Source organism: Pyrus communis, chromosome 6 (genome assembly GCF_041283825.1).
Source record: "Pyrus communis isolate YQ-2024b chromosome 6, ASM4128382v1, whole genome shotgun sequence".
Classification (NCBI taxonomy): domain Eukaryota; kingdom Viridiplantae; phylum Streptophyta; class Magnoliopsida; order Rosales; family Rosaceae; genus Pyrus; species Pyrus communis.
In genome coordinates, this window is record NC_142570.1 from 19,956,678 (window position 1) to 19,964,062 (window position 7,385).

The window sequence follows — 7,385 nt, forward strand, 5'->3', positions numbered from 1 at the left end:
GAATTAGTCGCATATGCTTCAGGCAGAACGTTTAAGCTAGTGAGTCGAGCTTGATGATTCTTCATCAAAAGATGGTTCTACTTTTCAGTGAGAAGTAAAGCAAAGATCAAATTCGAAAATTTGGTGAACATTTATGCCCTATATTGTTGTTATAGGACAATATTGGTTGCATTGAAGGTCGAATAGGTCTTCTTTAGGAGATCCTCTTCGGTTAAGTCCTCTTTATAGAACTTAAACTTAAGCAGTGATTGGATTCTACAAACTTCAGAGTTATATTCATTCACAGGCTTAAAGTCTTGGAAGCGAAGATGCTGCCAGTTATGTCTTGCTTCAGGTAAGTAAATGTATTTCTGGTGATCGAAACGGTCGGCTAGAGCAAGCCAAAGGGTGCGTGGGCCCTCCTTAGCGAGGTAATCGGTTTGCAATGTATCATGGATGTGTCTTCGGATGAAGATCATAGCAGTAGCTTTCTGAGCCTCGTTAACTGGGACGTCCGTTGTTTCTTCGATGGTGGCTCGAAGATTTTTTGTGGTAAGATGGAGCTTTATGTTTTGAATCCATTTCAGGTAGTTTCTTTTGGATACTTCCTTAGCGGTGAAATCGAGCTTATTCAAGTTCGACATGTCCCTAAAATAAAGGGTACAACAAAAACGTGGTTAGTTATATGGGAATCCACAGACATACATTGTAGGACATTCGGCTTCTTTAGACATGTATAGGTTTAATTTAAACATGAAAGCCTTGGGTTTCATGGGGTATGTTTTGAATGAAAACTTCGGGTTTCAAAGGCACTAAATTTGAAACTACAAGTCCGATTTAGTTATGAACTTCCTGTTCATATAAAGAGGTACTTGTAAGGACACATAATACAATATACAACTAAGTGTAGTGAATTTGGGGGTTGTTTCAGGAACCCAAGTGTGGGTGCATTGGGACTACAAAAGATAGTCAACGGTTCAAAGAAAAGAAATAATTTATTGAATCATTAATTGCCAAAAAGTGGGCTTTAGGCTAATAATTTTGGATGTCACGTCAAATTAATGGACTGCTGGTCATTTTAATTAATTCAATAGATCGTAACTGATAGGGTTTTTTCCACCTACAAAAGTAGGGATAAAAACACTTAAAAATACTTGCAAGAGAACAAGGTAGTTGTAGTATAAACGGCTCAAGTAAGGTCGTTTCCATAGGGATTGATTGAATAATTTGTATTTAAACTAATTCTTAATTAACTATTTAAAACAAAGTTTGGAAAAGATTGATTTTGAATTTAAAAATAATAAAAACGAATTTAATTAAAATGATTAAAGTAATTAGCAAAGTAAAGAAAACAATGGAAAACATTTAGCAAAACCAAATTGTAAAAGCCTAGGGTTCCGTGGTTCCCTTAACAATCTTATGTAGATTTACCAATTACTTATGAATTACTCATGCAACTTTAAAGGTTTGGTTTTCCAAATGCATATTCTACTTGTGGTATTCAAGCTAGAACGTATATCAAACATGCAATCTGTCTGTGGTATTCAAATCAAATATAAACATGCATGACTCATTACATTTTGTGAAAACCCTTTGAAAAACCATGCAACCCCTCAGACATGGTATTCATCCGAGGTGAAATTACAACTATCAATCACAAGAAGCAATACTCAATTCCCCGGTGGTAGTTCTAACCGAATTGCATCCGATTACTTATCTAAACATCCTAATTGTCGGGAATCATTAAGACACAAAGACAATTTAAAGCACAGTGATTAATAATTCAAAGTATGCATGTATAATATCATAAGCAATTAAATAAAAACTACATATTCATGCTAAAGCTCAAGGCATCGCCTTAACAAACGAAACTAGTTACTAACAATCATATAACAAAATACTATTAAAAACATGGATAGAAAACACCTTGAAAATAAACTTGAATCTTCCAAAGCAATTCTCCAAATAGTGCGTGCGTTCCCCCCTAGGGCTAGCCCAAAAAGGCTTATTTATACTACCCTAAATAAAATCCTCCTCGTAAAAGGTCTTAGAATAAAACTAGGAAACCTAATGAATTGAAATAAAATAGAAAACATAATCCTAAATTAACTTGGTAAATTCGCCCAAAAATCTGGATAGCCACGTTTTGGACCCAAATCAGCTCTAAAACTGGCCTAAAATAGGTAGAATTAAAGCCTGGACTATTCTGAACACTTCTCCAAAAGGCCACGAACCCATTTAAGGTTATCTTGGGCTCCAAAAACGCAGTTTAAGCCCATAAACGTCAATTTCCAACAACGCACACTGCTCCTTTATTTAATCGCCATAAAATAACCGCTTGGTAGAAAAATTCCAAATTTTGACATGAATAAGCCAAGAGACACACGAACATCCCAATCCAAAATTCGTCCGTTTGGTCACGTTTTGCTCTAGAGGAAGTCGAATATCCTACATCAAAAATATAAAGGAAAGTATCAAGATTCTACAAAAATAATTACCAAATTATACCAAGAATAGGGTAAAATATGTAATATAATATTGACTCATCAATAACCACCTAGGTTTGATCGTAGGAGCAAAATAATGGTATTGGGGTCATATTAGCTTGAATTTTGGCTTCAGACCAAGCGACAATAAAATTATAGCTTGATAAGCGTTAACCTATAACATCCCAAAAATTATAGGAGTACAATTATGAAGCGGGGATGCCAAAAACGCAACCCAAGGGCTGGCTGTAATGCCTGAGGTAAGGCCCTGCAAGTTGGCTGCAGGTTATTGGGCCACGAGGAAGGGTTGCAAGTAGCCTAAACTGGTTGCAGGCTGTGAGCCATGGGTCTAGGACAAGCTCAGTAGCAAAATTTACTAGTTTTTGGGCAAAAAGGCGCGGGGAGCATAGGCCATCACGAGCTGTTCCTGGATGTGTGCGCATGAAGCCTATCTGAGGGCTGGCTTCGATTTTGGGCTTCGGTGCGAGAAGCCCAGCCAAAAGGCTAGCTTCTGATCGCGGGTCGAGACTCAAGGCAAGCCTAGCAAGCAAAGGCTTGCTGCATGTGGGCCGGGTCACACGCGGGCAAAGCCCAGCAAGTAGAAGCTTGCTATAGGCAGGCCGATGCTAGGACAGAGCCCAACAAACACATGGCTTGCTGGTGTTTTAGGCCACATAGCATAATTACGTATTGCATGAACATATATACATATATATATATTGACAAAATATATGAAAAACATATGCAATATATATATATATATATATATATATATATATATATATATATATATATATATATATATATATATATCGGAAGGAAAATATAAATATGGGGATTCATGCATCATGGGGATTGATTTCATGCTTCACGGTCGTTTCAAATATATTAATTTATTTTAAAAAACCTGATTGGCAGAAAACAATTGAGCATTTGATGTTGTAGAAAAGCCTCCTCCACGAACCTTCAGTTCCTTAGCTTCTGGCAAGAGCATGCTGATAACGTATTGTAGGCCTAATTTACTGAAGTATATTAAGGACAAGAGAGAGGAGGCCAACGACCCAAAGAGAGAAGAGAGATATGTGTATTTGTGAGTTGTGTGTTATATCACCCCATTGTGCCTTTATTTATAGTAGTAGTGAAGGTTAATTCTTTATCCTAATAGGATTATAACTCTAATAGGATAATATCTAACCCTAGAGAATCTTCTAAAGACATCCTAAATACTTGAGGATTTACACAATCACATTCCTAATGTAATAGGACTGAAACATGATGTAATATTTTACTTTGTTTTTTTATGTTGATATCCTAGCTAGTTATCCTGCGTATTTATAACAGTGGTATTGAGTTAATTTGAAAAGTTAGAACGTGATCATGAATGTTAATGCATTTTCACCCAATTATAATTATGACAATACCTCTTTTGGAGCCATATCCCATACTGGCGCAAAAATTATTTTAGAGTATATTAATTGATAACATACGTTACTCAAGTTAATGACTGTGCACGAAGAATTTTATAAATTTAATTGGTGAATCTAAATCACTTAAAAACTAAACATAAATATAAGTAGAACTGATGTAGGATGAGTCAAAGATCTCAAAGAGATGGAGGATAGAATTTGAGAATCACTCAATGAGGTGCAATGGAATCACTTACGCCGCTAATCGTGGATTCACTTGATACGATCAAGCTAAACGCTTGATTTTAGAAGGAGAAACAACTCACTTCGATTGGTCAAGGCTTTAGTACATGATATTTAATTATTTATAAAGAGAAATGCTAAGGAGACTCTCAAAAGTGGGACTCTCCATGGACTCTCCACCACCTCATGTTTTTGGCACAATTTTTTACTTCTCTCTTGTCCCTCTTCTGTTATGGTCCCCTCATTCGCTCACTAACAAAGGCTGATTCTCACCATCATATCTCAACCATCATTCTGCGCCTCTCGAATCAATGAGTGCTTTCGTTAAGAATTTTCTTCATAGTGCTTTTTGGTACCGAGCTGCGTTTAAATTGCAAGTTGCATTATTTGGCTGGATTATGGTAGTGGTTGTTACGCATATGGCTAGTTCTCCCTGATTTTTTGTCTGTGCCTTTGACTTTTTCACTTACAGGTTTCACCTTGGTAGTTGTGGACTTCGAATGGTGGTCCGACTGTTGTATACATCATGGTTGTGGAGCTAAAAATAATCTCAAAAATCCTGCAAGCGACACGTGGACTTTTACTCAGAAAGACAAGATTGCCCTCATTAAATGGGCAGATCTCCTAAATAATCCAAAGAACAACTCAGCATATCTGAAGGTCTAAGCAGCTGACCACGACTGCTCATAGCTCTCCTGCTCGTAGCATGGAAAAGTCAAAAGCATTAAAGATAGGGATTAATTACTGAATCCTATCTTTAATACATTCTTAATTGAAGATCAGCTTCATCAAGTAAGTAATCTCTATTTCAATCAATTAGGGACACTTCCACCATTATCCCAAGATATCTTCTCCTAATGAGTATCATGGGAATATTCTTTCCTCATTCATCCAACAGATAACACACATTGGTCAATAGGATGCCGCTATATGTAAGGCAAAACCCTAAACCCATGGCCAGTCACCTCTTATAAATACCTCAATTTGCACTAAATTTTGGGAAGCTTTTGCTACACATACAAGCCCACTTGTTTTTTTTTTTTTTTTTTTCTAGAAAAACTAACTTAGGTATCGGAGATCCATTGGCGAAACCTCTCCCCCCACCCACTCATCCTGGGCATGTGAAGCTTTGGTCTTTGATCGAACGTGTTTATTGTTTTGCAGGTACATTTTTTTCAAAACTGAAGACGACAGAAATTTACTACCATAAATTGGTGATTTCTTAGAGAGGCCTGATTCAAACACTCAAAGAAGGCTCTTGCATTCAACGTTTTGAATTTTTTGCTTATATGTATATTTTCCCACACGTTCCTATTCTTTGAATTTTTTATTCTTTCAATAGCCCTGAGGAAAAAACACGATGACAAGAAATTCTGAACCATGATGAACGGAGCATTCTACATTTTAGGATTTGGACTGAAAGATGGAGATTGCAATGTGGCCTAACGATGTCGCTCCTTGAGGCTTACCAAGCTAAGAATTGTGACAGTACCCCCACAGGGTGATAGGAGCATATTTATGCGCCTTAGTTTGCTTGTTTTCTTGCATTTATGTTGCTAGTACTTAGTAATTTTAGTACTTTAAGCTATTTTCGTGTGTTTGTAGGTCCAAAGGGCTAAAGGAGCAAAAAGATGCATTTTGGAGACTTTTGGAGCACTTTTGGGCTAAGGATGGATAGCTTATGCTTGGAGCCAAAGTGTTGGACGAAATTGAAGACCTAATTAAAGACCAAAGTGTTGGAACCTTGTTCCCTTTAGTTTTAGGACATTTAAACCTTTCCTAATCCCAATCATGCCATGCATAACACACCAACAACAACCTAGCCGTGCATCCCATTCAACTTTGCACATGCATTCATCATCATAACCTAGCTGCCATTCTACTTTAATCCACATGCATTCCCTTCATAAATCAGCCACATGCACACTCAATCACTCAACCCATCCTAGCCGTGCATAACATTCCATTTCCACCAATTTCCAACCTAATCCACATGCATTCATCATCATAACCTAGCTGCACAAGCCACTCCACATGCACCCAATCCACATGCACTCCCATCCATTTCATCATTGCAACTATTGCAGAAAATACCCATCATTGCCGTGCATCCCCTCACCTTCCAACCTATTCCACATGCATTTCCAACCCACATGCACTTATTCCTTCATCATTGCACCACAATCCTCACCCTTTGCCGTGCATTTCCCTTCTAACAATCAGCAATTCACATGCATTTCCAACCCACATGCACCCTTTAATCATTCACCCATGCAGCCACACATTCACCCACATGCAATCTTAAACATCCACCACATATTCCAGCTCATATCTCCACCCTCTTTGCCGTGCACATGCACTTCCCACTCTTTAATTCAGTTTTGCACATGCATTCACTTTTCTAGCTGTTTTGCACATGCATTCACTTAACCTAGCTGTCATGTTCCCTCTCCCATCCATTCATCTCCCTATAAAAACCATACACACTTCACACAACAGAGAGGATTCACTCTTCCATTTCAGAAAATCATCCATACACACCAACTTGTGCCGTGAGTTCCCTACTAATCCAAACACCACCAGAAATTCAGCCATTCACCACTCACTATCCTACCACCCCACTCCATTCTACATCATCCATAATCCCAAAACTCACCTTAGACCTTGTGCTACAACAAAGAGGAAGAGAAGCGGGCCTAAACGTTCATACAATTCAAGTTTGAGTTGTTGGAATGTTTAGGTGTTTCTTTTCCTTTGAATTCAATGTTTAATTTCAATTCTCTTTGTTTTGTACGTATGAGGAACTAAACCCCCCTTGGCTAGGGGGGGATTCGAAATATATGTTTATGCTTGCATTTTGATTTGATTACTTCTAATTACGTTTCATAAGTTGTGGATTCAATTTGTTTAACCGTTTGATTGATAACTTATTTATGTATGTTTATTGAGAGCGCACGCTTAATTTTCATGCATGAATATGACGCTAGAATATAAGTGAGTTTCACCTAATAGTTATGAACTTATATTCACAAGTAGTGGAGGTTGCTTATAAACAATCGCGTTAAACGAATTCTTGGCATAAGTTTCATGCGTATTCCATAGTTATGAATGCCTAGTCGATGTTTATGATTTCCGTTGAACTTAATGATCTTTGTTGAATGTCTCTATCATGCGTATTCCATAGTTAGGGACTTTGATTAGGAATAATTTGGTTGTAATGCGTATTCCATTCAATCCAATGAATCTAGGGAAATCTGAAAGTTAATTTAAG